The sequence below is a fragment of the Triticum aestivum genome, chromosome 7D (assembly GCF_018294505.1).
Source record: "Triticum aestivum cultivar Chinese Spring chromosome 7D, IWGSC CS RefSeq v2.1, whole genome shotgun sequence".
Lineage (NCBI taxonomy): Eukaryota > Viridiplantae > Streptophyta > Magnoliopsida > Poales > Poaceae > Triticum > Triticum aestivum.
This window is the reverse complement of record NC_057814.1, coordinates 298,521,598-298,536,931: the sequence shown is the minus strand read 5'-3', so window position 1 is coordinate 298,536,931 and position 15,334 is coordinate 298,521,598. Positions and strand designations below refer to the sequence as shown.

At 49.4% G+C, this 15,334-nt stretch overlaps 2 long non-coding RNA genes across 2 annotated transcripts; both read right to left on the bottom strand.

The window, feature by feature from the left end:
• Positions 1 to 6,650: 6,650 nt before the first annotated feature.
• LOC123169351 (uncharacterized) lies at positions 6,651 to 14,820 on the bottom strand. Its single transcript, XR_006484760.1, has 2 exons — positions 14,460 to 14,820; positions 6,651 to 6,965 (listed from the first exon to the last, which is right to left on the bottom strand). It is a non-coding gene; the product is annotated as an uncharacterized lncRNA (long non-coding RNA).
• On the bottom strand, positions 9,409 to 14,453 carry LOC123169352 (uncharacterized). The gene is made up of 2 exons (XR_006484761.1): positions 12,348 to 14,453; positions 9,409 to 12,264 (listed from the first exon to the last, which is right to left on the bottom strand). It is a non-coding gene; the product is annotated as an uncharacterized lncRNA (long non-coding RNA).
• Positions 14,821 to 15,334: the final 514 nt, after the last annotated feature.

The window sequence follows — 15,334 nt, the reverse complement described above, 5'->3', positions numbered from 1 at the left end:
TAAACCCTAGTGTTGACGTATAAATGTATTTTGCCTAGTCTCTTCCATCAGATTGGCTGATCGGTCTTTTTGTTGCATTGGCTAGAGCATGCACTTCTACATGGTATTAGAGCCAAGAGGTCTTGAGTTCAAGACCCGGCTGGCGCAATTAAATTGCAGCCCACTTTTGGTCCACATTTAGGCCTGAGGGAGCCACACGTGAGGGGAGTGTTGACGTATAAATGTATTGCCTAGTCTCCTCCATCATATCGGTCTTTTGGTTGCATTGGCTAGAGCATGCACTTCTACACCTAGAATCACTGACTCAGGGTGTCTCGATGTCGACGGAACCACAAAACCCTAGAACCACCGACTCAGGGTGCCTCGACGTCGATGGGACCACTAAACCCTAGAACCACTGACAGGGTGCCTCGACATCGACAGAACCAACCACTAAACCCTAGAACCATTGACTCAGGGTGCCTCAACATCGATGGAGCCACTAAATCCTAAACTAGTAAACATTGTCAACTTATAACTAGAATTGACCCTTTCCTTTACACCATAGTAATTCATCACATTCACCATTCAACATCATCAAATTAGCCATAGTGTGACATCACATTCACAATACAACATCATAAAATTAGCCATAGTTGAACACATTCACATACATCATCAGATTATCTGTAGTGCAACATCACATCACATAGAACATCACACTACATAAACATATTCAAAAAGTTTCAAAACTTCAAATTAAACTAACATAGTTACTATATCCAACACCATAGTTCAGAGATTCACTTAAACACCACAGTTCACAAATTCTAACGTAAGTACTAGATAAATAATTAGATTGCAACAATGCCAAACCACACCCTTCAAAAGGGTAGCAATGCCAAGTCACAATTCAAAGCACCTCATTCAACTAACATGGCCTTCACCCCCTTAAGCTTTATTTTATTCTTTTCCCCAGCCTTAAGGAGCTCAGCAATGTGAAACTTCAACACCCTCCTCTCTTCTGTCAACCTTTCCTTCTCTTTCAAATGGTTCAACTTCAAGTTCCTAATCACATTGGCTTGAACACATTTTTTCAAGAAAACCCAAATGGCTTTTGCGTTTCATTGCATTGGAAAGAGAGGGAATTTACATCCTCCTAGGAGGCAGGTTTACACAGCCGTCAGGGCCTCAGTGGACATCCCAAGATGATGGCAAAACGACCCTAAGCCCTTGAGCTCCGGCCATTGCCCAACATCGGGCCTCGTCCTTGATCGTGTCGACAAGCTCATTGAGCGAGGGGCTAACATGGTCAAAAACGCACGCGTTCCTATGCTTCCAGATCATCCACGGCACCAAGAGCGCCACGGATTTCAGCGTCTTGCGTAGAGTGGGCGGTGTGAACTCCTTCGCGCGCAGCCACTAGTCCATAAGCGAATCGTCGTGCTCGGGCATCGGCGCCGGCAAGCGCAGCCAAGATAGGACCTCGTGCCATGTCTGCCTGGTGAATGGACATGTGAGCACCAAGTGCCTGATCGTCTCCGGTTCCTGGTCACACAGCAGGCACCGCGGGTGGTGCTGCAGGCCGCGGCGCACGAGCCGCTCGACGGTCCAGCAGCGATCTTGGCAAGCCAGCCAATGAAAAACTTCACTCTAGGTGGTGCCCAGGTCCTCCAAATGAGCTTCCAGGAGTGGCAGTCCATCGCTCCCTGGAATGTTGCCCGGTAGCATGACTGGGCCGTGTATGTGCCATTGGTGGTCCAGCTCCAAAGCAGCTTGTCCGGCTCGTTGGACAGCTCGACATACTGCACCAAGTGCCAAAGCTTCAGGTACTGACCGATCTCAGGAAGGCCGAACAGACCTTGGATGTCACGTGCCCAGCGATTGTTGGTCATGGCCTCCGCCACCGTTCTCGTCTTCCGGCGCTGCTTGGGGATGCACTGAAAGAGCATGGGCGCGAGCTCGCGGACGCCCTGACCGCCAAGCCAGCGATCCTCCCAAAAAAGTGCGGTCCTTCCATCACCGAGGGCCATGGTCGTGGAGGCGTAAAAGAGCGCGCTCCTCCGAAGTAAATTGTAGGTCCAGCCCCTACCATGCTCTGTCCGTGTCCGTGCGCGCAAGCCATAGCCAGCGCAACCAGAGCGAGAGCCTGGTGCGCTCCAGGTCCCGGACGCCCAGCCCGCCATACTCAAGCGGTCGGCAGACCCGGCGCCAGTTCATGTGGCAGTGACCACCGTGGGCATCCACGCGGCCGGCCCATAGAAACCCACGCTGGATCTTCTCAAGTTGCTTCAAGGTTTTCTTTGAGGGCGCGAGCGCGAGCAGATGGTGGATCGGTATCGCGTTGAGCACCGACTTGACAAGCACAAGCCGTCCAGCCTTGTTCATGAGCCAAGCCTTCCACGAGGGGAGCCGGCCTGCCACCGCGTCGACGAGGGGTTGCAGCTGAGCCGCAGAGGGGCGGCGGGTGGTGAGCGGGATGCCCAGGTAGGTGACCGGCAGGGTCGCGACAGGGCACCCAAGCAGTTCGACCAGCCCCGCAGCAGAATCATCGTTGTGTATGACCGTGACCGAGCTCTTGGAGTAGTTCACCCATAGCCCTGATGCCATGCCGAACACGTCCAGGATGCCTTTGACAGCGGATATCTCCTCAAGAGTGGCGTGGCAGAAAAGCATCACGTCGTCGGCATAGAGAGAGATCGCCGGAATGGCGCGACGGGGGTGTAGCTGCTGGAGGATGCCGGACTGGAGGGCATGACGCATCAGCCTCCCAAGTGTGTCCACAGCCAACACGAAGAGCTGCGTGGAGGTGGAGTCGCCTTGCCTCAGCCCGCGGCGATGCCAGATCGGCGGGCCGAGGGCCCGTTGAGCATGACCCGAGTGCTCGCCGAGGACAGCGGGATGGCCAGCCACTCTCTGAATCGGTCCCCAAACCCATACTGGCGCAGCACCTCGAAGAGGAAGGGCCAGGAGATGGAGTCGAAGGCACGAGTAAGGTTGAGTTTGAGCATGATCCTGGGCGCGCCAAGTTGATGCAGCATCTTGAGGGATTGCCGGACTAGGATGAAGTTGTCGTGAAGACTACGTCCAGCAATGAACGCGTTCTGGTTGCGGCTGGCGAGGTTGTTGAGCTTGGGAGCGAGTCGCAACGACAGGACCTTCGCGAAGATCTTGGCCACTATGTGAATCAAGCAGATCGGCCGGTAGTCGCTGAGCTGTTGAGCGTCTGCGCGCTTGGGCAGCAGGGTAAGCAGCGCTTGGTTGAGCCTGCTAAACCCGCGCCCGCGTAGCGTGTACAGCAGCTCGAAAACACTCCAAATGTCGTGCCGAATGATACTCCAGCAAGCACGCAGAAACTCCGCCGGTGAAGCCGTGCGGTCCGGGCGCTTTGCGCGCCGGCATGCGCTTGAACACATTGAACACGCTTAAGCATGTCAACCTTTTCCTCCAACTTGTTCTCCTCTTTCTTTGCCAGCTCTCCCTTCCAGTTGCCCACTAAATTGTCCAGCTGAGCCATGTTCTCCTCTTTATTGTCCATCTTAACATGTTGATAATTGAACTCTGGTACCCTCTGCTCTTGGGCATCCAAGAGGTAGTTGACATCAGCAACTAACTTCTGATGGTTCTCCTCTTGTTTGATTTTCTCTTAGGTCAGAGAGTGAACCAGAAATGAACTCTCCAGATTGTCCTTGGTCCCATCTCTCTTGCTCTCCTCATATATATCCCATAACTGGGGCAATGCCTTCTCCATTGAGTCTAGCCACTCTAAATCAATCCACCGAACTACTCCACAATTTCTTCCTTCCTGCAAACATATAAAAAACAACACAATAAGCTAAATGACTTCATATCTTATACTAAACTAGAATAGAACAACCATTTTCTACAAATGACCATGGCAATTATTTTAAAACTTGATATAAGAAATATTTTGACATACTAAATGACTAACGGAGCACGACATTTTCCATATTCACTTCCAACCTACATGATATCTACTGACCATGGAAATTATTTTGAAACTAGGTAAAAAATAACAACAGAAAAGGACCACTACAAAATTAAATTTGTTTAATTGACAAAAGAACACTGCAAAGGACCACTGCAATTATCTTTATTCATTGCCAGCTTATTATATTAAGTAAATCGACACTCGCATTCAACAAAAATACTATGACCAATGTAGCCAGCACAAAGCACTAAACAATTAGCATAGAAATCTCAATTAGCTATAAACAATTAACAATGACCAATTCACAGCGAGCGAGCTTATTAAATATTATCTAAAGAACTAACCACTGATAGTGGGCACAAAGCACCTAAATAATTAGCAAAGTACAAATCTCTATTAATTAGCTATCACATGATTGCACACATGCCACATATACACAGTACGATACAGATACCAACTCACTAAACAATGACCACACTTTGCAAATTTCGAAGCAAACTTAAGAAATCGAATTGAGCTCGAAATAGCACAGTTCTGAAACATACCTTCCTAGCCAAGAAAAAAAAATCTCCCGTCGTGAATCCCTTCAAATGCAACACACCTCTCCACGGTTGGTCGTGGTCACACGAAATGCTCATATTTGTGTCAATGTCGTTGAAATCCGGATCATGCATGGTAACAGGGATCTATACGAGCAAACAACAACCAAAGATTGGAAGAAGCAATTCAGATCAAGCTCCTAGTAAAAATCCCCAAATCAGAAACCCTAACCCTAGTTGTAGCAAACTAACCTTGATGATGCCGTCGGAGGAGGAGGGGGAGCCGTGTTGGATGGAACTATCATTGGTTTCGCGGTGGGGCATCGGGTCAATGGTCGTGGTGATAGCGGTGGCGAAGAACAGAGAGAGAGAGGGGGAGAGAGGGGGGAGGGGGAGAGGGAGAGAGCGAGAAGGGGTTTGACCATGTGTCGATTCGTTCAGTTTTTAACTGAAACGGCTCGAGCCGTCTTTGTCTAACGGCATCACCTGCGAACCGGTATGCCACATGCCACATCAGCAAAAGCGAGACCCACCTATCATAATCGTCATCAAAATGGTCAAAGCCACCAACTAGTGTTTTTTTTTTTGCAAAATATTAGGATGAATCCATGGGTTTTGCCGTAAACTGTAAACTCGTGTTTCCTTCAAACCAAGCCCTCAATGTGCGGTTTTCTGCAATTACCTCCAGTATGGCACTATGATAAGAAAAGACTTTTCTAAGTCAAATCTGCATACAAAGTAGCACGAGACTCTAAAGCGCATGAATCTATGAAAGGGCTGCGTGAATATTCCAGTCTAGTGGGAAACACATATGGTTTTGAATGGAAGAGACTATGGTCACTCCCTCTGCCTACCAAGATTCTGCACTTTTTATGGAGAGTGGGCACCAATAGTTTGCCACTTAGGATGAAAGTGAAATGGAGAGGCATGGATATTGATACCAGATGCCCCCCCCCCCTTAAGATTAAATTAAGATGGAGGCCGCATCTTTGTAAATGCAAATTGGTTGAACCAATCTGGAGAGGCCTACAAATGTACAAATGGAGGATATAAGAGAGGTAATTGTTGGATGCCCAAGTGGCCCCTCTCTCCTACAGGAAATTTTCAATCTGAATGAAGATAAGAGGCTCACCTTGTTGCACTGGATCTGTTGGGCAGAAAGGAATAAAGCAAACTGAGGAGAAAAAAACAAGAACAACTGGAGAGATAACGATCTCCATCACAGTTTATGTTTTGCAGTATAACAACATGCAAGTAAAGAAAGTAACACCAAAGAGTAAGATGCAGTGGCAATGGTCTCGACCAATGCATAATTTTCTAAAAATCAACACAAATGGGGCCTTTCCAGAACTACATCTTTCAGGTGGCTGGGACTTTCATCGTCAGGAATGATCGAGGTGTTGTAGTTGTGGCTGGACAAGGTCATCTTCAGGAAGTCAGGAAGTGCACTTGAAGCTGAAGCTCGAGCTCTTCACCATGCGGTTCAAATCACATCAGTAATGGGGTGTCATCAGGTGGTTCTGGAGACAGATTCAACAGTCATGAAGAAAGCTATTACGTCAAATGATTATGATCTAGCGCCGCTGGGTGTTCTATTTAGAGAAATAGAAGCCATGTTTATGTTAGTTTTGAAAACTTCTGAATATTGGTCGTACCATGATCATGTAATGGAGTAGCTCATGAACTTACTGTCCATGGCGCGCCGTTAGGGAAATGGCAACCGTGAGGTGTGGGTTGGCCATCTACCACTGTTTGTACTGAACAAGTATGCTGGTGACATGTCCAGTGCATCAGTTTAACGGAATACAACTCTGTTCCTTCCAATATATATATTCGTCACCTAGGGTGAAGAATTCTTATTCTTCACCCCAGTCCATCTCCCACGTCCACACCTTTACAATTTAAGAAAACAAAAGCACTCAAGGTAAGATTACGGCCTAAACCGTCTCCCACGTCCACACCTTTACAAGGTAAGAAAACAAAAGCACTCGAGGTAAGATTACGTCATGAAGAAAGAACCGGTCTTCATTCTATAAAACAAAATGGATGGACGTAATATTACCTTCTGCATGCCAATAAGTTACATGATGCATTTAGAAATCCATACGGCAGAACAAAAAAACACTAAAAAACAATGATGTTGTTGTAAGTTTATGATGAGTAGGAGGCGTGCCTGGCTCTTTTGGTAGCAACTTAACTTGAGGGTGCCCAGATATTTCCATCAATTTCATATGTTCAACAATCTCTCAAGCGACTGAACTATTCTTATCCATGGCCTGGAAGCAACATAGTATCCTAAGAGTAGTACCGAAGCCTTTAGGTTCACCTCTCTTCTCAACAATCCTAAATTTTGCTACTGATTATTGGTAAAAAGGTCTAAATTTTGAATCAAACATTACTTGTACCCACCATACACTAAGATACGAAGACGCGTTCCAGAAAACTCATTCCTCTCTATCCCTCATGCATTTGTTATCATCCACTTGAATGGAGACCTGAAAAAACAGAATATTTTTGGATCTGAGAAGCATACCAACAAACAGGTAAAGACCACCAACAAACAAGAACATATCACACTTGAAGGTAGACTGAGGCTTTACTACCTTAAACTGAAAAAAAAACACAAGCGAAGTTTGGATGTACCAGATTCACGAGAATCAGATGAACATGCTAGCTACAGGTATGAATCGAAAGTAAATAGAGAAACAAGACAGAGAGGCCAAGCTCTGTAACTACAATTTCAATGCAACCTAAACCATGTCTTGTACCAAACTGTGCGAGATACAATTGGATAAGAATGAAATGAGAGAGATAAAGATTAAAAGTTGTCCACGCACCGTCTCATGAATATGTATTATGTAGCATCAAAACTTAAATACCTTTAAAAGCAGACTACCACATGCTGTAAACCTGCTGAGAAGGAGCACATAACATTAATTCATAGAAAGAGTAAATTGGAGCACAACCAGGATGACAAAAAAGTCTTGCTACAGCAGAAAAATTTGCAGCTTCCGTGAGTATTGAAAGGCTGGGAAAGGGTCAGTGTCCACCTCTGGGCAACTGAAATAAATCTAACTCCAATTTGCAGCTTCCGTGAATATTGAAAGGCTGGGACAGGGTCAGTGTCCACCAACATAAGGTTTCCAACCAAGGCCGGGAGAGGGTCGGTGTCCACCAATATAAGGTTTCCAACCAACCATGTCAGCGGCCCTGACAGGGCAGGCCCGCAAGTCAGCACCGATGACCACGTCACCACGGCTCCACGAGCGGCCCGGCCCAGGAAGCCCAATCCACGCGCCATCGGGCCGGCGTGGGTTAACTGAAGCCCGTCCACACGCCTACTTGAGGAGGGATCGAGATCAGCCTGAGGCATCCAGTGGATCAGGCGAACGACGGCTAGGCTCCTTTCCCCTTCCCCCTTCTGTCTCGCGACGAACCCTAGCTACCAATTCTTGTACCGCTGCTTGTAATCGCCCCTCTAAACATATACCTGAGAGAGATTGTTGCTAGTAATCGAGAGATCTGCGTACTCTATCATCTGGTATCAGAGACCAGCAATCCTTCCTCCACCACTCCACTAGCGCAAATCATCGAGACCAGAGGGCTTCGACAAGCTCGGACGCACTTGGTAGCCATGGATCCGGCGATCGAAGCCTTCCTCGACTGGCTCGACAACACCCTCAAGGCCCAGAACAAGGCAATCACGGAGATCCAAGCCTCCACGGCCAAGATCGACGATCTCGTCAACTGGCGCCAGATCTAGAGAAGCGGGTGGCGGTCTTGGCGACGCGGTGGCGGCGCTCCAGATGGCGCAGCCACCGTCGACCAGGACGAGCGAGGAACCACAGGGGCGAATCCGAAACAGGGCCCTTCTGCGACGACCGGCATCCTCACGGGGGCCGGTGGCGGCGCGGGCAACGACCTCCAAGGGCCCAATGGCCACGGCGTCTTCAACTTACCACGGGGGAACGTGGCGGCGTCCTTCCAGACGCCGCCGCCACCCCCGGCAACAGGTCCGTCCTCCTCCCTAGCAGAAATTACCACCCCGCCATCCCCGTTTGCACACGCGAGTCAGCTACTGTCAGGGTTGGGTCAATCCCACCCATCCATCGTGTTTCCACAGTTCACGGGCGACAACCTGAATCTGTGGAAAACTATGTGTGAGCAGTACTTCCAGATGTTTGGCATTTTACCTTCATTTTGGGTACCCATGGCGGCTCTGAATTTCTCTGGGTCAGCCGCTGTTTGGCTGCAGTCCATATAGAAGCGACTCGCAGATTTCGACTGGGAAGCGTTTACCTCATTACTTTGCACTCATTTTGGGCGCGATCGGCACCAGACGCTGATCAGGCAGTTTTATACTGTCCGCCAAACATCTTCAATAGCACATTACATCGAGCAGTTTGAATTGATCATCAATCACTTGTTATCATACTCTGACACGATCCATCCTTTCTATTTCTTGACTCGTTTTGTCGAGGGACTGAGGAGGGATATTCGGGCGGTGGTGCTCGTGCAACGACCACCGGACCTGGATACAGCGTGCGCACTCGCCCTGCTTCAAGAAGAGGTGGCCGAGGGCGCGTTCGGCAGCCTCCCACGCCCACCGGAGCCACCTCAGCGAGGAGGCACACCCATGCCGCTTCCTCCCCCACCGGTGCGCTCGGTACCAGCGGCGCCAGCGGCGGATCACCGCAGCACAGACGCCGCCCGCGCTAACGCGTCCAAGCTCAAGTCACTCTGGGACTATCGACGGGCCCGGGGTCTATGTTTCAAGTGCGGCGAGAGGTGGGGGCACGACCATGTGTGCCCCACCACCGTTCAGCTGCACGTTGTGGAAGAGCTACTGGACATCTTCGGCCTCGACAGCTTCGTCGACACACAACTGGGTTCTGACGAAGCGCTCCAAGACACAGCCATGGCCATCTCAGTTTCTGCTGTTACAGGAGGGGTTTCGACCAAAGCTTTTCAGCTCAGAGCTTGGCTTCAAGGGCACGAAGTACTCATGTTAGTGGATTCAGGCAGCTCCAATTCGTTCATCAACCAGCAGCTCGCAAAGCAACTTTCAGGAGTTCAACCTCTCTCCAAACCCAGCGGTGTGCGAGTGGCAGATGGAGGTGAGCTGCTCTGTTCAGAGGTAGCCACACAGTGCGCCTGGTACGCTCAAGGGCACGAGTTCTATACGGACTTGAAGGTGCTGGCCCTGGGCACGTGCGATCTCATCCTAGGCATGGATTGGCTAGAGGAACACAGCCCGATGGGGTCGACTGGCGCGCACGTTTCATTGAGATACCTACTCCAGCGGGTCCGCTACGTCTCGTGGGACACGACGCAGCCTCGACAAGTTGCCAGACCATCAACAGTCTGCAACTGCAAAACTTGTGCAGCAAAGGATCTATCACACATGTCATACACCTCTGTGTGGTAGCAACTCAGCCTGAGAACTTGGAACAAACACCAGCTTGCATTCAAGAAGTTTTGGACCAATTCCGAGACGTGTTAGAAGAGCCAACGGGGCTCCCACCTAGGAGGGCGTGCGATCATCGCATTCCTCTGATCCCAGGAGCGTGACCAGTCAACGTCAGGCAGTATCGATACAAACCAGAGCAGAAAACAGAGATAGAAGCTCAGGTCGAGCCACTGTTGAAATCAGGAGTCATTCAGCGTAGCAACAGCCCATTTTCATCCCCAGTCATCCTAGTGAAGAAAAAAGACGGGACCTGGCGCCTCTGTATTGATTACAGGCAGTTAAATGCCATCACAGTCGTCGGCAAGTTCCCAGTCCCAGTCATCGAAGAACTCCTCAATGAACTGCATGGAGCAGCATGGTTCTCAAAGTTGGATTTGCGCGCGGGCTATCACCAGATCAGGCTCGCTCCCGGGGAAGAGCACAAGACAGCATTCTCAACACACCAGGGCCATTTTGAGTTCAAAGTGTTATCCTTTGGACTAGCTGGGGGCCCTCCCACATTCATTGAAGGACTGACTACAACTCTCAAGCCAGTGATTCACATTTGTGTCCTCTGTTTCTTCGACGACATCTTGATTTTTAGTGCCACATTGGAAGAACACAAGTGCCATGTGAGACAAGTGTTGGAACTGCTTCGCAAAGACCACTGGAAAGTGAAGCTCAGCAAGTGTGCTTTTGGACAAAGCAGGATATCTTACATGGGCCACGTCATCAGCGCGCAAGGTATTGCAACAAACTCGACCAAGATAGCAAAAGTGGCCAACTGGTCCCCTCCACAAGATGTCAAGGGAGTCCGGAGTTTTTTGGGACTCGCAGGATACTACCGTCGTTTCGTGCGCAACTTTGGAGTGATTGCCCGGCCACTCTTTAACTTACTGAAGAAGGGCGTCCCATTTCTCTGGACATCGATCACAGAAACTGCCTTTCAAGTCCTGAAGCAGCAGCTCATCACAGCGCCGATGCTGGCCTTGCCGAATTTTGCTCAACCATTCACAGTTGAGACCGATGCGTGCGACCGTGGCATAGGGGCAATTCTGCAGCAACAGGGGCACCCCATAGCCTTCATTAGCAAAGCCCTTAGTCCACGATACCAAGGGCTGTCGACCTACGAGAAAGAGTACCTGGCAATCATAGTTTCCGTGGATCAATGGCACCCGTATTTGCAGCACACAGAATTTGTCATCTACACGGATCAAAAGAGCCTCACTCATCTAGAAGAGCAGCGACTGAACACCCCGTAGCAGCAAAAAGATTTCACCACACTGTTGGGGCTCAGGTACCGCATCAAGTACAAGAAGGGGACTGAGAACAACAGCGCGGATGCTCTATCGCGAGCTAACCAAGCAAAGACACTTCACATGGTCACATCGCGTCAACCCAGTTGGCTGAAAGACATCATCAACAGCTACAACAGCAATCCTCACGCGCAGAAACTTCTGGAACAACTAGCAGTGCGTAACGATACCAAAGGACGATTCACACTGCAGCAAGGCATCATCAGATTCAGGGGGAGGATATGGCTCGGGGGAGGAACACATATACAACAACGTATCATTCAAGCCTTCCATGACAGCCCGATAGGTGGTCATTCGGGATTCCCAGTCACTTACAGACGCATACGACGCCTTTTTGCTTGGCCCAAGATGAAGATTCAAATCAAACACCATGTACAGTGCTGCTCGGTGTGTCAGCAACCTAAGCCGGATAGAGCGGCTTCACCAGGACTCTTATTGCCCTTGCCAATCCCTACCAAACCATGGGACATGATCACCATGGATTTCGTGGATGGCCTTCCACAATCGAGCCGGTTCAACTGTCTGCTGGTGATAGTCGATAAGAGAACCAAGTTCAGCTACTTCTTGCCCCTGGCGCATCCATACATGGCAGCTTCAGTGGCCCAACTTTTCATCCAACAAGTCTACAAAGTGCATGGGCTTTCGGGAGCGATCGTGTCAGATCATGACCCTGTGTTCACAAGCCATTTCTGGCAGGAGCTATTCAAGGCCGCGAGCACTCAACTCAGACTCAGCACAGCCAACCACCCCCAAACGGACGGTCAGACGGAACGAGTTAACTAGTGTGTGGAAACCTTTCTGAGATGCTTCACTCAAGCGTGCCCAAGACGGTGGAGTTTCTGGATTTCGTTGGCTCAATTCTGGTACAACAACTCTCACCACTCGGCTATAGGCATGACACCCTTCAAAGCAATGTTTGGATACGAACCACGGCACTGGGGGATCACAGCAGGAAACACTTGTTCAGTTTCAGCTCTCAAATCATGGATCGAGGAGAGAGATACAGTTCAGGAGCTGTTGCAGCAACACCTGAACAGGGCAAAGCAACTGATGAAAAGCCAGGCAGATAAGAAACAATCGTTCCGAACTTTGAGGTGGGTGATCAAGTGTACCTGAAACTGCAGCCATACATCCAAACTTCAGTCGCGCCAAGAGCAAACCACAAGTTGGCATACAAGTACTATGGCCCGTTTCCGATCATAGACAAGATCAACGAAAGTCGCATACAAGCTCCAACTTCCTCCGCAAGCAACAATCCATCCAGTCTTCCACGTCTCGCTGCTTCGACGCGTCCTGAACACGGGTATGGCTGTTGAACCTCATCTTCCTCATTGTTCTGACGAGCTCGCGGTCCCTGTGGCAGTCCTTCAGTCAAGATGGAGGCAAGAGAAGGGCAAGATGCGAGAGCAAATTCTCGTCCGCTGGTCCAATTCGGATGTGCTCGGAGAAACTTGGGAAGACAAGGCGAGTCTCAGGGAGCGCTTCCCGCTCGCTGAGGCTTGGGGACAAGCCTCGACTCAAGGAGAGGGGGATGTCAACGGCCCTGACAAGGCAGGCCCGCAAGTCAGCACCGATGACCACGTCACCACGGCTCCACGAGCGGCCCGGCCCATGAAGCCCAATCCACGCGTCATCGGGCCGGCGTGGGTTAACTGAAGCCCGTCCACGCGCCTACTTGAGGAGGGATCGAGATCAGCCTGAGGCATCCAGTGGATCAGGCGAACGGCGGCTCGGCTCCTTTCCCCTTCCCCCTTTCTGTCTCGCGACGAACCCTAGCTACCAATTCTTGTACCGCTGCTTGTAATCGCCCCTCTAAACATATACCTGAGAGAGATTGTTGCTAGTAATCGAGAGATCTGCGTACTCTATCAAACCACATTTGGAAATTAGCATACTGTTCAGAATCAGCCCACATTCGCCAGCCGATGTATGAAATTTAAGAGACGAGTTAAGAGATCTGGGGCCAACATAAAATAGGAGCATGTACAAATAATACATTTTTCCAAACTTGCCGGCGACGTAGATTGCATCGCTTCTTTACATCAACGTAAAATAGGAGCACGCCTAGCTATATCGTTCTGTTCATTTCGGCGTGTATCAACAGATAAAAACTACAAATAAATAGGTGTTCAGCCATCCATCGTTTGCCTTAAGCATAGTGTGAAAATATGAGAACCAAACCTGAGAAAGTTTAGTGTACTGCAGGTGTATGCAGTGCTTTCAAACAGGTGGCAAAGAGCAACAAATGTACACTAAATTCGAAAAAGAAAAAGCTGACCGTGCATCTTGCACTTTTTGCTAGTTACTACCATGTCTCACTATTATTCAGGTCCGCCTACAATGTCTCACTATTGTTCAGGCCTGCGCCTACAGAAACATCAGAAGCCTTCCACATAGAGACAGCTGCAGGTGAAAGTGAAAATCCGTACTTTTACCAGGACAATTCAAGTTTATAAAAAGACACATTTGTGTTCTTTAGTAAGATTAGCTGATCGAAAGGTTTAAATTTCGATCTGTTGAGAGTATGATCGGCCCTCGACTAACTCAAAAACTAACAAAACATTACATTCCCCATCAGCAAGCCGGTGACATTGTGCATTAAGATGACAGTTACTGGGGCATGAATGCTTTGTGCTTCTTTTGGGGGCATGCATGATTCTTGGCTGCGAGGCTTGTTTTTTCACATTTTGTTCTACTTTAGCCTTTTTGAGTTCCTTATGTGCCTTGTGCAACAGAGCATATGCACAATGATGGGATGATCATTGTAATACAGACACAGTAGCAGCATCCCAACTCCATTCTAAGTTAAAAATGGCCAAACATGGTTTTTTCTCATTACTAGGTGACAGTCCAGTTCATTCAAAACGGTGGAGCTCCCAGGAAGAAAAGAAAAGAGCAGTTTATCTATAACAGAGTAGAAACAAGGTCATCGCCTTTGGCTGGATCTAACAAGATACTCTACTGTTATTCCTCCTCCGCAGCCTTGAGGTCCTCCTCTTTCTGTCCACCATCCACATGGCCTTCTTCTCCTCCTACACCATGATACACCTCCTCATTGAATTGATCCCACCTCTGAGCGCCAATCTGAATCTCCAACATCAACCTACATCACCTATTCCTCTCTTCTGTTTGTTTTCCTTTATTTGTCTTGTTCTACCTCAATCCCAAAAACCAAGAACCCTAACCCTAGAAATTCAGAAATTCGTGGAGGAGGGAGATCTCACCGTCGGTGGAGAGCGACACCAGAGAAGGCCATTGTCGCCCCCAGCTCGCGTCGGATCATTGCACTGCCTACATCGCCTCCTGCTCGCTACACGCGCCTCCGGTTGGTCCCTCAGGTGCGTGCAGCCGCTGTCGCCGTCTCGGGTGCCGCCGTTGTCGCTAGAGAGGAGAGGAGAGCGGTGGGGAGAGAGGAACACCTGTCTGAGCCGTGAAAACCACTAAGATGTACAGTACGATGTATTTCAGGTGCAAAGGCACTTATATACGATGTACAAGAGGTGGGTCACGAGCTCAATTATATAATGAACTAGGAGGTGGGCTCAATACACATATATGCACAGCACATATACTCAACACCCTCCGCAGTTGAAGCGGCACCGCTGCTGACGCAAAGACTGGACCGGAACTCTTCAAACAACGCCATAGGCAAGCCCTTGATCATACTATCGGCAAATTGTTGGGAAGTAGGGACGTGTAGAACATGAATATGGCCAAAGGCCACTTGTTCCCGAACAAAATGGATATCTAACTCAATATGTTTGGTCCGACGATGATGTACCGGGTTGGTGGAGAGGTAGACAGCCGAGACGTTGTCGCAGTAGACCACCGTAGCACGATCCACAAGACAGGAGAGCTCCTGGAGCAACTGGCGAAGCCACGAACACTCGGCGACGACGTTGGCCACCGCATGATACTCGGCCTCAGCACTGGAGCAAGAGACCGTAGGCTGCCGCTTGGACGACCATAATATGAGTGATTGTCCAAGGAAGACACAATAGTCCGAGGTGGAGCGACGAGTGTCAGGGCAGCCCGCCCAGTCTGCATCGGTGTAGGCGGTTGATAACCCACAAGTATAGAGAATCGCAACAGTTTTCGA